We start from the raw sequence: 20,199 nt of genomic DNA, 5'->3' as shown, positions 1-20,199 counted from the left end.
GTGTGTGTGTGTGTGTGTGTGTGTGTGTGTGTGTGTGTGTGAGGTGTGAGGTATTTTCTAGTAAGGGTCATGTTTAGAAAAGGGCAGTGGAAAACAAACATGCAGAACAAGAAGCAGAGAGGGGTTGGGTGGAGGAAGCTAAGATATAGGGGGTAGGAGGAAGTTCACTCCAGAGTTCCAGAGTTGGGTCTGGAGGGGGAAAGGAGTTTGAGTTTGGATTTTTGGATTTGAGATATTGTACATTTTCATTAAAGTGATAAATTAGCCATTTTAATATACTTTATTATTTTAAAAGTATACCATTAGAAAACCATTTTTTTCTGCTATATCTGGCTGGCCCTAATAAATTATTCTAGGCAAAAATTCTCCCATCTGCACATTGACTCTTTGTCATGTTCACTGTCATTTCTTTCTCTATGTTACTGGTTTATTTTCATCTTTCGATTTTGTTCTTATTTTTAGAATGAAAAAAAGCACACTGGTGAGTACACGTGCCTTTCCATAATACTGTTATCACTTTAAATACGCGAGATCATTCAATAATGAGTGGATCTTAAAGGCAGTGGTCTATTTCCTAGTTATAAGCCAGTTATTTACTCTTTCCCAGTAGTACTCCAAAATAAATGCCAATTAAAATCCTTAATATGGAATTTCAGTTCAAATGCTCACAAATTAAGCAAAGAAGCAGTGTTTTATGTAAAATAAATTAGTCACTTTTTCCATTTTCTCTTTCAGCCTTAAGAAATGAGATATAGTTAGTTTTAAATGTAAAACTTAGTACACTATGCAAATCATGTCTGTGTGTCAAAGAAAAATAACAAACTTAATGAGGAATGTTAAAAAAAAAAAAAAAAAAAAGCACAACCCATTAGTTTAAAGATACATAGGAACAGCCAAAGATGACAAACAAACATAAAATTCAAAACATGGTAGGGAAAGGGAATAGGCACTGAAACACATAAATCAGTGTTTTGAATTCTTTTTCTCTGTGGGTATAATTGTACCTTAGTTTCTTATAATGATTTATTGAGGTAAATATTCTGTATGGTTTAACAGCTACAGCTTCAAAGTGTCAGGCACAAGCTCTCCTTTATTCATGAGGCAGCTGAGTACTGGGATGTGAATTCGCTTCTGTATTCTGGGACTTGGCAAAGTTTGTTTTTAAGGTCCTTATAAAGAATTCATGTTGATGCAGTCTATTCAAATGTGAAAAACACTGTGCTGTAATGAGTGAAATAGAAAACCTTTACAGTAATTCTGGAGAAAAAAGTAAATAAATTGAAGTAAGCCACACAGAATTACTTTCAGCAAAGTAAAGAATGCCCCTGAGTTCATCTTAATCCACTTTTTCAGATTTAGGGATGCCTACAAACCCCCTTCATCAGATGGGTGACTAAACTGGGAACTGAATCTAATATCAAAACAAAAAGAAAATAATCAGAGAGAAATAGAATTAAGTCTCTGTCTATAATATTCAGATAAGAAAGTCTTTTGGGTTGATTTTCAATTTGCACGTGTTACTGCTCTGAGACCAAGGTATGTCCAACAGCAAACAGTAATAACAGTCACACAGTAGTTTATTAAAACTACCATATAACAACTTTATAGTTTGGAAAGGGGAAACAAGTAATTTACCAAATATATTTCCTTTGAAAGTACCATGCCAATAGAAGTTATACATGGATATTTAAGGCATAGAGACCTAATGAAACCTTGAAATTCATTGAACTTATGTTTGTTTATGTCAAGTCTTTCAGCAGAAAATTCAGATTTTTGCCAAGAAATACATGTGCCTTAGATGTATAAGCTCAATATGAAATAAAGATTTGACCTGCCTAGACAGTGGTCCTCTGATGCATCCACATTCCTATGCATCTGCCAAAGTGGCTTTATGATTCCCCACAAGGTAGTTTGATAGTTTGAGGGTATAGGTGCCAAGTAAAAGTAAATATTAAAAAATTAAAACATATAGTTTAAAAATATACCTACATTTTTTGTAAAAACAAAAATGTAGAGAGAAAAGATTCTCTCATTTCCAGACAATGTATCTTATGCTTTCAAATTTTGTTCAATTGAGGAAGTATTTTGCATTATTAGAGAGAGATCTCACTAATAAATGACTTTTACCTTCTTGCTAATTCCCTTTATAATTAAGAATTACCTAAAAACTCTGCCTGCTGAAAGCTACTCATTAAATTATAAACTTTTTCTTTATCCTCATAGAGCCTAACATAGCCATGCGTGGGGTAGATGATTGGTAAATAAAGACTTACACCAGATAGCAACTTATTAGTTTAAAATGGCTCTAGACAAATTTTATTACTTTTCAGGTAACATATTTTTCTCCCCAGAATAATAACTTTTTCACACACAAAAAAATCGCTAAACAAATATACTATAAGATGTGATGTTTTGACATTACTTTCTGGCAAAACACTTACTAATTTACTCAACACAACTTCTAGTCAGAGAATATCATCTGGAAAAATATGCATTGTGTACCATGTTTAAATGACCCAAAATGTTTTGCATTGCCAATATAGAATGAAGAAGTGGCATCTTGTACAACTCTAAAAGTAGCTGATACAGTTGGATATTTATCCCCGTCCAAATCTCATGCTGAAATGTAAATCCCAGCGTTGACAGAGGGGCCTGGTGGGAGGTGATTGGGTCATGGGGGCGGATCTCTCATGAATGTCTTATTGCTGTCCTTGTGATAGTGAGTTCTCATGAGAATTGTTTTTTTAAAAGTGTGTGGCACCTGGCCAGGCATGTTGGTTCACACCTGTAATCCCAGCACTTTGGGAGGCTGAGAAGGGTAAATCACTTGAGGTCAGGAGTTCAAGACCAGCCTGGCCAACATAGCAAAACCCAGTCTCCACTAAAAAGACAAAAATTAGCTGGGCATGGCCACAAGCACTGGTAGTCCCAGCTACCTGGGAGGCTGAGGCACGAGAATCACTTGAACCCAAGAGGTGGAGGTTGCAGTAAGTTGAGACCATGCGACTGCACTCCAGCCTGGGCAACAGAGCAAGACTCCATCTCAAAAAAAAAGAAGTGTGTGGCACCTGCCCCCTTCTCTTGCTCCCTTCTCACCATGTGAGAAGCCTGTTCCCCCTCTGCCTTCCACCATGAGAAAAAGCTCCCTGAGGCCTCACCAGAAGCCAAGCAGATTCCACTGCCGTGCTTTCTGTACAGCCTGCAGAACTGTAAGCCCATTAAACCTCTTTTCTTTATAAATTTCCCAGTCTCAGGTATTTCTTTAAAGCAATGCAAAAATGGCCTAACACAGTAACTTTCTGTGCTATAACTTCAAGTTAAGTTCATTTAGCCAAGATAATCATGAGCTCCTAAAAGTCTAAAATAAAATTGATGCAGAAAATGGTGCAGAAAGAAGAATGCACCTTCCAAAGAATGAACATCTCACACTCCTCCTCTACCAGCCATCCATTATCAATTCTTTAATTCATTCAGCAAATATGATAAAACTTTATTACTTTATAATTTATGTGTAATCTATATTTATTTACTTTCAAATGCTATTTATTACTTATTTAAGCTTGCTTTCATTATTCACCAAATGCCATATTTTTCTGTGAAAAGAGAGGGTATCTTGGGTTGGTATAAAATGCATTATAATTTTTCCTATTAAAATTAATGAAAATATTTTCTTTTTATAGCTTTTCACTAAAGAGCAGAATTTTCCAAAACAAATTAACATCTTGAAGGGAGGGATAGGTGTACCCTATTCAAAGTTTCTAAAAGTATCATAAAACTAGAGAAGAAAAGAATTAATATCAACTCTGCGTCCCATATTTTTCAGGTAGTATTCAAGTAAATATGTGTTAGTGGATCAATCCTTAGAATAACTCCATGTGAGAAGTACCTTTTGAGAAGGTGAGAAAACTAAGACTCAATGATGTGAAATGAAGTGTTCAAGGTCATACGACTAATAAGTGGACGAGCCAGAACTCAAATCAAACATTGCCAAGTCCAATAGCCATTTCTCTGTGCTTATCTTCATTTATCATCAGCATTCAACAAAATCATCAACTTCCTCCTTCTTGAAACCCTAACCTCTCTTGCCCTCCAAATACTGTATCTCCTGGTTTATTTCATCCTTATTAAGAGTTACTACCTCTTAGCCTGCAGTGTTGAATCTACCTCTTTCACCTGACTTTTAAGTTATAGGGTTCCTTGGACTCAGGTCAGAGCCCTCTGAAATATATCTCTTTTCCTGGATGATCTTATCCATTCCCATGGATTTGAATACCATCCCTATATTGATAACTGTCAGATATATCTATACTTAGCCATGACTTCTGTGAGTTTCAGGTTTGACTGTCTACCTACTGTATTTCTTGGTATTTCCACATATATATCTCAAAAACATTATAAATTTACTGTGTCCAAAGAAAACAATTAACAAATAAATCATGATGCCTACCCACCTGAATCTGTCTGTCTTCTCCCATTTGGGTAAACAGAAAATTTGTCCATAAGTTGTTCAAGCCAGAAACCTAAGAGCCGTCTTTTTATTTTCCTTTGCATTATCCCCAATTCTAATCCATCAGCAGGTCCTGTTGTTTCTCATTCTAAGATATATCTTGAATTGCTCCATATCTCTTCAGTTCCACCTCTACCACCTTAACCCAGTTCTCACCTGAACTATGCAACAGCTGAACTATGCATTATTATTTCTCACCTGAACTACGCAACAGCTTCTCATTATTTCTCACCTGAACTATGTAACAGCTTCACTTCTACTCTTGACCTCCTCCAATCCATTCTCCATACTGTAATAAGAGTAAATGTCTTAAGACATCAAATCAGTCACTCTCCTGCTAAAAGCCTTACAGCAGGCCAGGCACAGTGGTTCATATCTGTAATCCCAGCACTTTGAGAGGCCAAGGCAGGTGGATCACTTGAGTCCAAGAGTTCAAGACTAGCCTAGGCAACATGATGAAACCCCATCTCTACAAGAAAAGAAAAAAATGTTAGCCAGGCATGGTGGGCCTGTAGTCCCAGCTACTGGGGGGTTGAGACAGGAGGATCACTTGAGCCTCGGAGATGGAAGCTCCAGTTAGCCACGATCGCGCTACTGTACTTCAGCCTGGACGACAGAACGAGACACTGTTTCAAAAAGAAAACCCTACAATGGCTTACTTTTAAGATAAAATCTTAAAATGGCACTTAAGATTAAATCCAAACTTCATTTCATGATCTAAAAGCTCTGCCTATCTTTCCAACCCCACCTTATGCCAGTCTCCCCTCTTTTCACTATACTCTAGTAAATACTGATTTTCTTTTTTTTTTTTTTTTTACCTCAAAATGTTATCTGTGTCTTTTTTTCCATAAGTTATTGGGGTACAGGTAGTATTTAGTTACATGGATAAGTTCTTTAGTGGTGATTCGTGAGATTTTGGTGCACCCATCACCTAAGCAGTATACACTGCACCATATGTGTAGTCTTTTATCCCTCATCCCCCTTTCACACATCCCCCCAAATCCCCAAAGTCGATTGTATCATTCTTATCCCTTTGCATCTTCATAATTTAGCTCCCACATATCAGTGAGAACATATGATGTTTGGTTTTCCATTCCTGAGTTACTTCACTGAGAGTAATAGTCTCCAGTCTCATCCAGGTTACTGCAAATGCTGTTAATTCATTCCTTTTTATGGCTGAGTAGTATTCCATACACACACACACACACACACACACACACACACACACCACAGTTTCTTTATCCACTCATTGAGTGATGGGCATTTGGGTTGGTTCCATGATTTTGCAATTGTGAACTGTGCCACTGTAAACATGCAAGTGCAAGTATGTTTTTCATATAATGGCTTCTTTCCCTCTGGGTAGATACCCAGTAGTGGGATTGCTAGATCGAATAAATGGTAGTTCTCCTTTTACTTCTTTAAGGAATCTCCACACCATTTTCCATAGTGGCTGTACTAGTTTTACCTTCCCACCAGCAGTGTAGAAGTGTCCCCTGTTCACCACATCCAAGCCAACATCTATTTTTTTTTTTTTTATTATGGCCATTCTTGCAGGAGTAAGGTGGTATCACATTGTGGTTTTGACTTGCATTTCCTTGATCATTAGTGATATTGAGCATTTTTTCATATGTTTGTTGGTCATTTGTATATCTTTTTGAGAATTGTCTATCCATGTTCTTAGTTACTAGAACACACTAAGCTCTTTTCAGCCTCAAGGCCATTTCACACGCTGTTCCCTTTACCTAAACCATTTCCCCATTAATTACCTAGCTAGCTCCATCTTACCCTGAATCACTACCTTTTGAGGCAGACCCACATCATACTGTCAGAGTCCCTTTTTTTCCTTATGGCACTTATTGTATTTTATAATCGTTCTATGTAGTTGTCTTTGTTGTCTACCAAACTAGAATATAAGCTCCATAAAGGCAGAGACTAATTAGTTCAATTATTTATACTGTTAATTGTTATATTTCCCATGCCTGGCACAATAAATAATAGCTCTCAATAAATACTTGTGAATTAATGAAAGCCAGGTGTGACTGATTCCAAACAAATATTCTCTCCACTATATTATGCTGCCACCTTAAAGGATCTTAGAAATCATCTAGCCAACTCTCTTGTTTTACAAATAAAAAACTGAAATCCAGAAAGACAAGTGATTAGCCCAAGGTGACACAGAATTAACTGACAGAGCCACAGTGACCCTAGACTTTCTGATTTCTGAATCAGATTTTTTCTTAGACAGCACATGGTCTTATGCTAATAGGCGCATCCAAACTATACCTAAGAAATTTTTTGCAAGTATGAGGTGGCCAAAAATATCAGAAAAAAAATTTAACAAGCATTTACAAGCTAAAATAAAACTAGAAAAAAGTACAATTATAATGGTAGTATACAATGCATTAGATTACCGAAATCTTTTACTAAATTGTTTTTAAAAGAAAAATTTGAGAATATAGACAAAATAGTCCTCTATTTTACATTATATAAATCATTTACTTCACAATATAAACAACATTTTATTTCATATGGATAATACATTCAGAATATGCCTGCTTAGAGAAATCATATATTTGCTGTTGTGGAAACAATAAATAAATAATAAAAAATTTTAAAAAGGAGAAATCATACATTGTTCCTAAAAATTTAAGTTTTCTTAATAGCTAGTAACTCTAAAATTCATATAAGTATAAAATTTGCACAATGTTGAAACTAAACAAGAAATCAAGCAAAGTATCTAGAGTTAATAGATAAAAGATAAAAGAAGGAACAGCCAAACCCAGGAATCCTACACTGCCTACTTCCAGAATTCAGTCACTGGTCTGCAAAACACTAAACCATGTACCAATTTACTCAATCCATGAAGCAATGCAGTCTACGTTGTCACAACTACACTTCCCCAGCTCCTTCCACTCCTGCAGAACTCAAATCAGGTAGCTACTAAATCATCTCAAGTTGCTCCTGTCATGTGATGACCAATGGAGAAAACTGTGATCCAACTTTTCTTTGCCAAAAATGTTTTACTTCCCCACTAAGCACATGGTGTTCATACTCACGATTCTACCCATGTGTGAATATGTTTTTTAATTTGCATAATAAAAAACTAGAAAAAATAACCTCCATCATGAACCACTTAATTGTTAAAAACATCTATGTCTCCATTTAACTCCTTCCTCATCTTCCAAAGAATTCTACATAATTTTTCAAAAGTATTAGAAATAATAAAATACAAATTATTTTACTTTTAGCATTGCAACACTATTTATTACTACAAATGATAATTAGTTGAGCTATCTTATAGTTCAAATAGGTTTATGTAGACTATCCTAGTGAACAAGAAATTATGTACTGCATTGTTGTATGGAAAAAAAAAACATCTGCTTCCATGGAACTTTTGTTTGATTTCCAACTTCCCTAAAATTACTAAACTTTCAAAGTTCTTTTCATACAATGTCATGTTCATTGTTTTTCCCTCAGAAAAATTTCCCTCATAAGAAAGAGGTTATTACAAATACCTTTGTTATTTACCTACCAGTTGTTCCAAATGTTGTGTCTTTTAATTTTCATTAGGTCTTTTACGTCTACCAGATGTGTCTCTTGCTGCTGCTCATTAGAATAAGTAAATTACCTCAGTATATACTGGACTTCTGTAGATTTCAAGGCTCTGATTTAAAAGTTGTCATTTAGAATCTGGCAAAACACTCCTGTTGGAAAAGTTTCAAAAAATAAATTTCAGTACTTTGGAGCCCTTTCCTACTCCAGAAACTAAAAAATCCTGTGTCAAACATAGATTAATGACCCACTATTAGAGCATATTACAGTGGAATGTTACTAAAAGCATGAGAAAATCATGTTTACCTTGTACAGCATGGGACCTGCTCCCATTCTGTTATGGAAAGCCTAAACCTGCATTGTCCAACGGGATAGCCAATAGCCACACGGGGCTCTTGGGTGCTAGAAATATGACTAGCCTTAATTGAGAAGGGCTGTAGTATAAAGTACACACCAGATTTTTGAAGAATATAATCTAAAATATCTCTCATTAGTAATTTTTACAATTACATACTGAAAGAATACTATTTTTGATATATTGGGTTCTAATACATTAGAAACATGAATTCCACCTGTTGCTTTTCACTTTTTTTTAGTATGACTACTAGAAATTTTTAAATTACATACGTGATTCACATTTGTGACTCAGATTATATTTCTGTAGAATAGCACTGTCTTGCTATAATAAATAAGATTTTTATAGTTAAGTTAGTTTTTGGTGTTTTATTTTCCCCAAAGAAATAGTTTATGATTAATGTGTTGTGGATAGCCCACAGGAAGCAAGGTCCTTAATGAAAACTTAAACTTTCAATGAGAATTAGAAAGAAAAAAAGAGGAGTGGGGAATAAAAGAGGAACAGAAACATTGTAGGAACAGGTAATAAACATTAACTTCCTCTCTACTCAAAGCAAAAAGTACTATATATTCAAAAACATTGTAACAGCTAAAGATGTTTATTATTATTAAAACACTGCTTAGCAAGGAAGTAAAAAACAGATAAAAACAATAGTTTAATGGTTTTGAAGTTTTACTTTTTTCCAACTACTCTCAGTTGAGGGAACAAAAATTAGCAAAAAAGAAAAAAAAAATCAACTGCTTTTCCCTGTATCAAATGATAGGTAGTAAGAAATTCCGAAGTTCTAGTCTCCAAAGAATAGTACTATAATGTTTTTTTAAATAAGCATCAGAGGCCAGGCATGGTGACTCATGCCTGCAATCCCAGCACTTTGGAAGGCCAAGGTGGGAGAATCAAGTACAGGCCAGGAGTTCAGGGACAGCATAGCCAACATGGTGAAACCTTGTCTCTACTAAAAACACAAAAAATTATCCAGGCATGGTGGTGCATGCCTGTAATCCCAGCTACTTGGGAGGCTGAGGCCCAAGAATTGATTCAGCCTGGGAAGCGGAGGTTGCAATGAACCGACATTGTGCCACTGCAGTCTAGCCTGGGTGACAGAGCAAGACTCTGTCTGGGAAAAAAAAAAAAAATGCATTAGTAGTCAGGTGTGGTGGTATGCACCTATAGTCCCAGCTACTAGGGAGGCTGAGGCCAGAGGATCACTTGAGCTTAGGAGTTGGAGGCCAGCCTGGGAAACATAGAGAGAACCCATCTCTAAAACAAAACAAAAAAAGGCATTAGTAAGGCTGGTCAGTACTCATACATCATTTTCTTCTGAGAAAGTTCACTTGCTTCATATTAGTGATCATTTCATTTCAATGGTCATAAAGGAACAGTTCAAATTTTATGGTCTGAGCATATGGGAGTATAAATTGGTACAAGCAGTTTGGAAAACCTTTTGGCATCATTATCTACTCCTAAGCATATCCCCAACAGTAACACATGCACATTTATATAAAAAAATATACAAAAATGTTCATAGCAGCGTCATTCATAATAAGTCAAAAACTGGAAACAACTCACATACCCATCGACAAATGAACTCATACAATGGCATACTATATAGAATAAAATGAACCAACCACTACTATAAAACAATAATGATTCTCATAAATATAACATTGTGTAAAGGAAGCTAGATATAAAAAATATACTGTATGATTCTATTTAAATAAAGCTCGAAAACAGAAAAAAAAAACTAATTTATGATCTTAAAAGTCAGGATAGTGACCTTTGAGAGGGTCATAGTAATTGGGAGGGAAGGAAGGAGTCAGCAGCACCGAAATTGTTTTATTTTTTGACCCAGGTAGTGGTTATACAGATATGTTCATTTTGTGATGAATGAGCTATATACGCTTATGATTTGTATACTTTTCTGTAAGTCTATTATGTTTTCATCAAAATATAATTCAAAAAATAAAATCTATAGTTATATTAAAATTTCATTTTGTATTATGAATTAAAATATTTGAAATTAGGAATATTTTTGCTAAATTGTTTTTTAAATGTGGTTTTATCCTTAAGATTACTTTCATATTTATTAAATTCATAGAATCACAGAGCATTACAGATGGAAGAAACTTAGAATAAACTAGTTTGACTCTGTGAGAAGTTAGGTGACTTGGCCAAGATCATATCAATATCAGTAATGAGACTAAAATGTAGAACTTTCATATTATATTACAGAACTTTTTAAGTTTTTAATTTCAGAGAGTTAGACTCCATTAGAAAGAACTAGGGTTTCTTCTGAAATCTTGATTTATAATGCTAAAAGAAAAAAATCTACAAGTCACCAAATGTTATTCATTTTTCTATTTCTTTGATAATAAAACAATGAATAAATCATAAAACAAGGAAGGAAAATCATTCTTGGCTGTTTGAAGAGGAACTGTATAAGAATTGGTAACCTATGTCCTTCGTACATCTTTTTGAAACTTACTCTTCATGAAGACAGATATAGAACATTTGTGTTCAATTACTGTATTAAAAACAGCATAGTCTCAATACACACTACCCTCTTTCTCTTACTTTTTGCAGCTTGTTTGTAAACAAGTTTGGCAGTAGCACAATCAAGAAGTATTGATTCCTTCTAGAAATGCACCTACATTTGAGCTATACACAATTCACAAAAATTCAAGGATATAACCACTTATTCTCCTCGTTTCCTTCAGACTTTAAAATATGGCAACTCTTCCTCTTTGTTCTTTTTTTTTTAAGCTTTTCTTCTGGCTCAGAAACGTAAAATAAGCTATGACAACATCCTTTATATCCATTCTTTTCCTGTTTTTCTTTTTTTTTTTTTCTTTTCCAACCATTTTGTTTTAGGGGAGGGAAAAGAAGGAGAGTTCTAAGAAAAGCTTTTTGTAACAGGTTCAAAAGTATAAAAGCCATTTCAAGCTCCAGACATTTGTAGTCTTTATTTCTTTAGTCCTTGAAAGGGCTTTTTAAATGTTAACAGCTAAGATAGGACTGCTTTCCTATACTGATGTTCCAGGCTTCATTTCCTTTGTAGTCTTGAGTTCCTCCCCATCCTCAATCCCCTGGTAACCTCCATGCAGGCTTCCTTTTCAAAACAAAACAAACAACAATTTTTATAAAAAAATATTTCATTCCTCATGATATACATACAAGCAGACTTCTAAGATCCCATACACAATGGACACCTCTAATGATTTAGAGAATTAAAATATTTTGCTTGAATTTCTTCCATATTTGGTGATTTAATGTGACCATTTATGCTTTCATTTCTAAAATAATAACATGTCACCTGCAAAGTTATTACAGCTAAAATAGCTAACAAGAAGCTTTGTTGACCTCCCTCTTCAGGAATGCTGAAATGTAATCGTCAAAAAATATCAGCCAAAACAAGTTCATTTATGTATTTAAATTTTTTAAATCAGTATGTACATATGATCCTGGTTCAGAAATAAATTGCATATATGCCAAGAAACAAGTCTGAAACACTGTATTCCAAGGTCTTAATAGTGATTACTATTCCTGAGTGGTGAGATTATAAATGTTTTTATTTTTAAATTTTATTCTTGCTTCTGAATATATTTTAATTTATCTTCAGTGTACATGCATTGTTTGTGACGATGGAAAATATTACTCTTCATTTTAAAAAGAAATGCTGTTTTCTTATTTTTTAGCACATCATATAGGTACTTTAAAACATCCACATATATAGGCTGGGTGTGGTGGCTCATGCCTGTAATCTCAGCACTCTGGGAAGTTAAGGGGGGTAGATTGCTTGAGCACAGGAGTTAAAGACCAGCCTGGGCAACATGGCAAAACCTTTCCTCTATTTTTAAAATTAAAAAAAAGAGAGAGAGAGAGAGACAGAGAGAGAGAAATCCAAAGGTATACATTTATAATTAACTACTTAATTATACTTATATAACTACTTATTACACAGGTACATAATTTTCAAATATAATTTCTAAAACTGTAAAACTATAAGTCATATAAATATAAAAACAGCATGAGTCAAAATGTTAAGTGTCAAGGAGTTTACTTAACTGAGTAATTAATGAGGAAACCAGTTATTTAAAACCAATTCATTATAGAATTTGACTTACAGAAATTTGTATTCTCTACTGGATAAAGTCCATTTGCATTGCCAAGAATAGGAATCATTTACATTGTTATGGGCCAAAATCATTTGCATCCTTTTCAGATGCATAAAATTTCTCTTTTATCCCTACAGAGTTGTAAAATAGCCTAGTCAATCAAAGATGATCAAAAGTACACACTCATTTAGAATCAGATAATCCCTGGAGAGTCCCTACACATTCAGCATTCCCCTGAAAGAAAACCCAGTTATCAGTTTTGCCTGCTTCCAAGTTTTTGACAAATTTTCTTGATATAATTTACTAATTAGTAAACATGCTTTCTTACGTATCACCTAGAAATGTTTAGTAAAGTTTTCTGTACCTTGATATAATCAAGGCATATCAGAGAATATTTGAGGTTAGTATAAACTTTAGAAACTTCACACCAGGCCAGGTACAGTGGCTCACACCTGTAATGCCAACATTTTGGGAGGCCAAGGCTGGAGGATCACTTGAGTCCAGGAGTTCAAGGCTAGCCTGGGCAACATAGTGAGACCTCACCTCTACAAAAAATAAACAAAATTAGCCATGCAAGGTGGTATGTGCTTGTAGTCCAGCTACTAAGGAGGCTGAGGTGGGAGGATTGCTTGATCCCAGGAGGTAGAGGCTGCACCACTGTACCCCAGCCTGGGCAACAGAACAAAACCGTCTCAAAAAAACAAACAAACAAACAAAAACACTTTATACTAGTTTAAATCATGGAACATTAGTAAATTATAAAAACATAATGAAATACTGATATATGAAATAGGAAATACTGCATAAAATATGAATAATTTTTATGTATGCAATATAAAAACATAATCACAAACAAAATATCCATGAGGAAACAAGCTGTCAAACAAAATATGATCAACTTTGAGTTTTCCTATCAGCAACTTTTCCAAGTTGAGAAAATTTTAAGGGATAAAACCTTAAAACTGAGAAAAGTCCAGTAACATCTTTCTGGTGAACCACAAAGGGACTATACTGAGGAGATCCCCAACTCAAAGGAAATAGACTGTAGCACCAATTGGCCAACTTTAGGTAAGTGGTGGGGTACATTTTACCCAGGTGAAGGACGGGATTGGGCCTGGGGCCCAACTTAGGACAATCTCTCCTAAGATAGAGAAGGTTAAAGGCCCTTTTAATAAAAGGCAAGGACACTTGATTAAACTTAGATTCAAGGCCCAACTTAGGAAGCTTAGAGTCCTTCCTAAGATTTAGGGGGTTAGAGGCCCCACTTAGAAAAGTCTATATTGGTTAAAAATGGATTTGGCACTATGGGATGCTAACCACTATTCTCTTTGGATTAATCTGCCTTGCACTCTTTGCTGATGGCTATGGGTGACAGGATTAGGTATATACAAGATCATGGGACATGGGGAACTTTTTTTCTTCCCCAAGGGGGAAACTTGAGAGCTGATGGGTCTGCTGGAAAAGATCCCTTCACAACTGACAAGCAGCCACCTGAATTTTGATTCAGTGTCACTGCAATGAGTGGGTCTTTCTCTAGCCTCCCTGAGCTCTCTACCTTCCCTGTTCCATGCAGGCAATGCTTCTCTCTCTCTCTCTTTCCTGCCAGCCGTGTGAAGAATTGCCTGCTTCCCCTTCGCCTTTCACCATGATTGTAAGTTTCCTGAGGTCTCCCCAGCCATGCCTCTTGTATAGCCTGCAGAACTGTGAGTCAATTAAACCCATTTTCTTCATTAATTACCCACTTTTAGGTAATTCTTTATAGCACTGTGATAATGGAATAATATACAAAATTGCACAAATGGAACAGAATAGAGCCCAGAAATAAGGCTGCATATCTACAACCATCTGATCTTTGACAAAGCTGACAAAAACAAGCAATGGGGAAAAGACTCCCTATTCAATAAATGGTGCCGGGATAACTGGTTAGTCATATGCAGAAGATGGAAGCTGGACCCCTTCCTTACACAAAAATCAACTTAAGATGGATAAAAGACTTAAATGTAAAACCAACAACTATAAAAACCCTGAAAGACAACCTAGGCAATACCATCCTGGACATGAGAACAGGCAAAGATTTCATGACAAAGCCACCAAAAGCAATCACGATAAAAGTAAAAATTAATAAACTTAAGAAATTCCACACAGCAAAAAAACACTATATCAACAGAATAAATGGACAACCTACAGAATGGGAGAAAGTATTTGCAAACTATGCATCTGACAAAGGTCTAATATCTAGTATCTACAAGGAACTTAAACAATTTAAACAAATTTACAAGAGAGAAACAAACAACCCCATTAAAAAGGGCAATGGGCCGGGTGCAGTGGCTCATACCTGTAATCCCAGCACTTGGGAGGCCAAGGAAGGAGGATCGTGTGATGTCAGGAGTTCAAGATCAGCCTGGCCAACATGGTGAGACCCTGTCTCTACAAAAATACAAAAATTAGCTGGGTGTGGTAGCACGTGCCTTTAATCCCAGCTACTTGGGAGGCTGAGACAGAAGAATCACTTGAACCCAGGAGGCAGAGGCTGCAGTGAGCCAAGATCATACCACTGCACTCCAGCCTGTATGACAAAGTGAAACTTTGTCTCAAAAAAAAAAAAAGAAAAAAAAAAGGCAAAGGACATGAAATGACACTTCTCAAAAGAAAACATACACGCAGCCAATGAGCATATGGAAGAAAGCTCAATGTCACTATCATTAGAGAAATGCACATCAAAACCACAATGAGATACCATCAGTCAAAATGGCTGTTACTAAAAAGTAAAAAACAACAGATGCTGGCACGGTTGCAGAGAAAAGGGAACACCTATATACTGTTGGTGGGAGTGTAACTTAGTTCAACCATTGTGGAAAGCAGTATGGCAATTCCTCAAAGAGCTAAAAGGAGAACTACCATTCAATCCAGGAATCCCATTACTGGGTATATACCCAAAGGAATATAAATCACTCTACCATAAGACACATGCACACAAATGTTCATTGCAGCACTCTTCACAGTAGCAAAGACATGGAATCAACCTAATTGTCCATCAATTATAGATTGGATAAAGAAAATATAGTACATAGACACCATGGAATAGTATGCAGTCATAAAAAAGGATGAGATCATGTCTTTTGCGGGAATATGGATAGAGCTGGAGGCCATTATCCTTAGCAAACTAACGCAGGAACAGAAAACCAAATACCACATGTTCTCACTTATAAGAGGCATCTAAATGATAAGAACTTATGAACACAAAGAAGGAAACAACAGACACTGGGGGCTTCTTGAGGCGGGGAAGATGGGAGGAGCAAATGGAGCCAAGAAGATAACTGTTGGATACTGGGTTTAATACCTGGGTGATGAGATAATATGTGCAACAAACTTCTGTGGCATGTGTTTACCTATGTAAAAAACCTTCACATGTACCCCCAAACCTAAAATAAAAGTTAAAAAGAAAAAGAAAAAAAAAACTGAGAAAAGTCCATCTACAGCAAGACGCAATAGCTCACACCTGTAATCCTAGCACTTTGGGAAGCTGAGGCGGGCAGATCACTTGAGGCCAGGAGTTGGAGACCAGCCTGGCCAACATGGTGAAGCCCCATCTCCACTAAAAATACAAAAATTAACCCGGCACAGTGGTGGGGGCTTGTGAGCCCCGCTACTTGAACCTGGGAGGCAGAAGTTGCAGTGAGTCAAGACTGAGCCACTGCATTCCAGCCTGGGTGACAGAGAGAGACTCCAACTCAAAAAATAAAAAAGAAAGAAAAGTCCATCCACTCAATTTTTCCCCTTTCCCCTCTCAACTAAGAAATGATTGCCATTATTTGAATTTTACAATGGAACAACTAAATCCAAATCACAGAAGCATAGTCTGATGAAGAAACTTGAGGCCCAAATAATTTCTGTGACTCTCTGAAGTCTCAAAACCACTGATTCAACAATACTAGTTTGTATACAAATTATAATTCACATTTGTACTATATTACATAAAACTGGGCCTTAAACATAAAAGTAATTTTTAAATTACTGAATACAATAACTAATTAGTTAATTGATACACACAAGCACATTGAGGGAATACTTGGATTTTTAGACTATTGTCTTGAAAGAGAATAAATCTCCTTTCTTGGAGGTAAGCATCCCAAATTTGCAGAAAATTGATTATTTGCAATTTTTCACTCAATAAACATGTATACCATGTGTGAATTAACTCTGTGTAGCAGCATAACATAGTGATTAAGAGCATCAACACTTAGAGCCAGACTAGGCCATCAGCTCTACTACTTCAGCTCTGCCTCAGTTTCCTGATCTGTAAAACAGATAATAATAGTATATAACAAATGTAAAGCATATGTAAGGAACAAACTGGGCACAAAGTAAGCATTACCAACATGTTTGTCAAGTTTGTGGTTCCAAAATATGTGGCCTTCGTTCAGAATGACTGTAGGCTTTAAAAAAAAAAAAAAAAAAAGAGGGACAATAAAATGTGGTCCTCAGACCAGCAGCAGCAACATCTGAGAATTTGTTAGAAATGTAAATTTTGGGACTCATCAGAGACCTACTAAATCAGAAACTCTGGGGTAGGGCTCAGCAATCTAAGCTTAAACAAAACATCTATCAGGTGATTCCAATGCCCATTAACATTTGGGAACCATTGCTGCAAATAATAGGATTTTATCTCTTCCTCTCTAGATTTTAGTGCATGTGTGTGTATATATATTCATTAGTATACTTGGTGTTTTGCACATCTCATCTTTTGTCATAAAGCTACTGAAACACAGTTTCAACACTGAAGGTAACTTCACACCCATTAGGATGGTTATAATAAAAAAGATGATGACAAATGTTGGCAATGATGTGGAGAAATTGAACTCTTTATACACTGTCGGTGGGAATGTAAAATAGTACAGCCACTTTGGAAAACAGTCTGACAGTTCCTCAAAAGGTTAAATATAGAGTAACCATATGATCCAGCAATTCCACTCCTAGACATATATTCACAAGAATTGGAAACAAAGTCATACAAAAATCTCTTCTACACAAATGTTCACTGCAGCATTATTCATGATAGCAAAAAAGTGGAAACAACCCAAATGCCTATCAACTGATGAATGGACAAACCAAATACAGTATATCCATAAAATGGAATCTGATTCAGCCATAAAAAGGAATGAAGTACTGATACATTCAGCAATATGGGTGAACCTTAAAAACATGCCAAGTGGCTGGGCACGGTGACTCATGCCTATAATCCCAACACTTTGGAAGGCCAAAGTGGGTGGATCCCTTGAACCCAGGAGTTAGAGATCAGTGTGGACAACATGGTGAAAGCTTTTCTCTACAAAAAAAATACAAAAACTAGCTGGGTGTGGTGGTGCACACCTATAGTCCCAGCTACTGAGGAGGCTGAGACAGAGGTTGCAGTGAGCAGAGATCGTGCCACTGCACTCCAGCCTGAATGACAGAGTGAGACCCTGTCTTAAAAAAAGAAAAAAAAAAGTGCTAAGTGAAACGAACCAGTCACAAAATACCACATATTGTATGATTCCATTTATATGAAATGGCTAGAAGAGGCAAATATAGAGAGAAAGGAAGTAGATTAGTGGTTGCCTGGGGTTGGGGGAGATGAGAGGAAAACAAGGAGGAGGGATGGCTAACAGGTACAGAGTTTCTTTTTTTCTCTCTCTATTTTTCCTCATTTGGATGAAGAAAGAAAAATTCAATCCTTAGCTAAGGACTGAAGTCAACTAAATTTCAATTAATTGAAATGTTAGGAAAATTAAGTGTTTTTTATTTATACATGTTATAGTATTACTAATAGATGAATTTTTTTTAAATTAGAATTTTTAGCACATCCTTAGAATAACTTCTTATTCTGTATTAGTTTTAGATTTTTGAAACACGAATATTAAATATAAAGTTAATTGTTTTAAATTTTTTAGTTAATGACCACCAAAAACAATACCTCCCTTCCTATTTGAACTGTCTTAAAACTCAGAGTTAAATTTAAACCTTAGCTGGGAAAAGGTCTATTTCAGGTTCTTCTAACTACCTGAGGTATAAAATTTCTTTTGAGGGTGATGAAAATGTTGTAAACTCAATAGTGATGGCTGGATATGGTGGCTCATTCCTACAATCCCAGTACTTTGGGAGGCCAAGGTGGGAGGATTACTTGAGGTCAGGAGTTCAAGACCAGCCTGGCCAACATGGTGAAACCCTGTCTGTACTAAAAATACAAAAATAAGCTGGGCGTGGTAGTACACGCCTGTAATCCCAGCTACCCAGCTACAAGGAGGCTGGGGCACAAGAATCGCTTGAACCCGGGAGGCAGAGGTTGCAGTGAGCTAAGATCACGCCATTGCACTCCAGCCTGGGTGACAGAGTGAGACTCTGTCTCAAAAATAAATAAATAAATAAATAAATACAATCAATAGTGATGGTTGCACAGCTCTGTGACTACATTAAAAAACATGTAATTGTATACTTTAAATAGGTGAATTATATAGTATGTAAATTATACCAAAAATAAAAGTTATTATTTAAAAAGCTTAAAGGCATATGCTAAGATATTATTATTGATGGAAAATACATGTGATATAACAATTTATGCAATAACAATAATCTATATTTAAAACTCTAAATTGTATTATCCTGGAAGTCAGGGAGGGAAGAACAGGGCAAAAGTAAAGGTTCTAAATTATTCACAAATATAGTGACTGATGAGACACTCAGATATTGCTTTACTCTTGATTAGAGCAAAAATTAAAATATAACCATAGAAAACAAAGTATTAAGACCAAAATGTAATATTCTCAAAATCACTAGAATAAAGAGACCAGAAGGAATTATGCTTAGATGATAACTGTGATAACCTCAGAACTATGGCATTACTAAGTGATTTTATTTCCTTTTCATATTTTTATTTTCCATGTCTTTTCCAATGAATTATTTTATTTTTGTGTGAGTCTGCTTATCTTTGTGACCCTGACTTTTCTAAAATCCAATTTTACTTACTTGTGTATTCACTTACAGTTAAATGTTTAGTTAATATATTCAGATAATTCAAAGTTCAAAAGACAGAAAAAGCATAGTGAAAAATCTCCTTGCTACCAGTACACCTAGCCCCCACCTACCACTACTCCAACCATGGAGTCTAAAACTGTGATCAGTTTCTTGGACATTTTTGGGGAAATATGTCATGAATATACATTGATTATTTTAATACAGATACAATTTAATATATCTACTTCACCTTATTTGCTATACTCACCTTGCTTTTTTTTTTTTTTTTTCTGGAGACTGCCCCATATCAGTACCTACAGAGCTTCATCTTTCTTTTCAATGGCTACATAGTATTCCACTGTGTGGATGTAACATAATGTAACATAATTTATTTAGTCAGTCTCATGCTGACATAATACTTTTTTTTTTTTTTTGAGAGGGAATCTCGCTGTGCTGACCAGGCCGGAATGCAACGGTGTGATCTCAGCTCACAGAAGCCTTGACCTCCCAGGATCAGGCAATTTTTGTGCCTCAGCCTCCTGAGCAGCTGGGACTATAGGCGCACGCCACAACACCCAGCAATTTTTCTTTTTTTTTTTTTTTTTTTTGTATTTTTAGTAGAGATGAGGTTTTACCATCTTTGCCAGGCTAGTCTCATATTCCTTACCTCAAGGAATCTGCCA

General features: G+C 35.7%; 1 long non-coding RNA gene across 1 annotated transcript in view; it reads right to left on the bottom strand.

Annotated features, from left to right (window-relative positions):
- The window catches only part of LOC105548770, a 129,796-nt gene that overhangs the window by 92,450 nt on the left and 17,147 nt on the right, over positions 1-20,199 (bottom strand). Inside the window, exon 3 of the long non-coding RNA XR_001007442.1 lies at positions 8,136-8,211. This is a non-coding gene — a long non-coding RNA (uncharacterized LOC105548770). The remainder of the gene's footprint in view (positions 1-8,135; positions 8,212-20,199) is intronic.

Source organism: Mandrillus leucophaeus, unplaced genomic scaffold (assembly GCF_000951045.1).
Source record: "Mandrillus leucophaeus isolate KB7577 unplaced genomic scaffold, Mleu.le_1.0 Scaffold420, whole genome shotgun sequence".
In the NCBI taxonomy this organism is placed as follows: domain Eukaryota; kingdom Metazoa; phylum Chordata; class Mammalia; order Primates; family Cercopithecidae; genus Mandrillus; species Mandrillus leucophaeus.
Note: the sequence above shows the minus strand (reverse complement) of the source record. Positions and strands in the feature narration are given on the sequence as shown.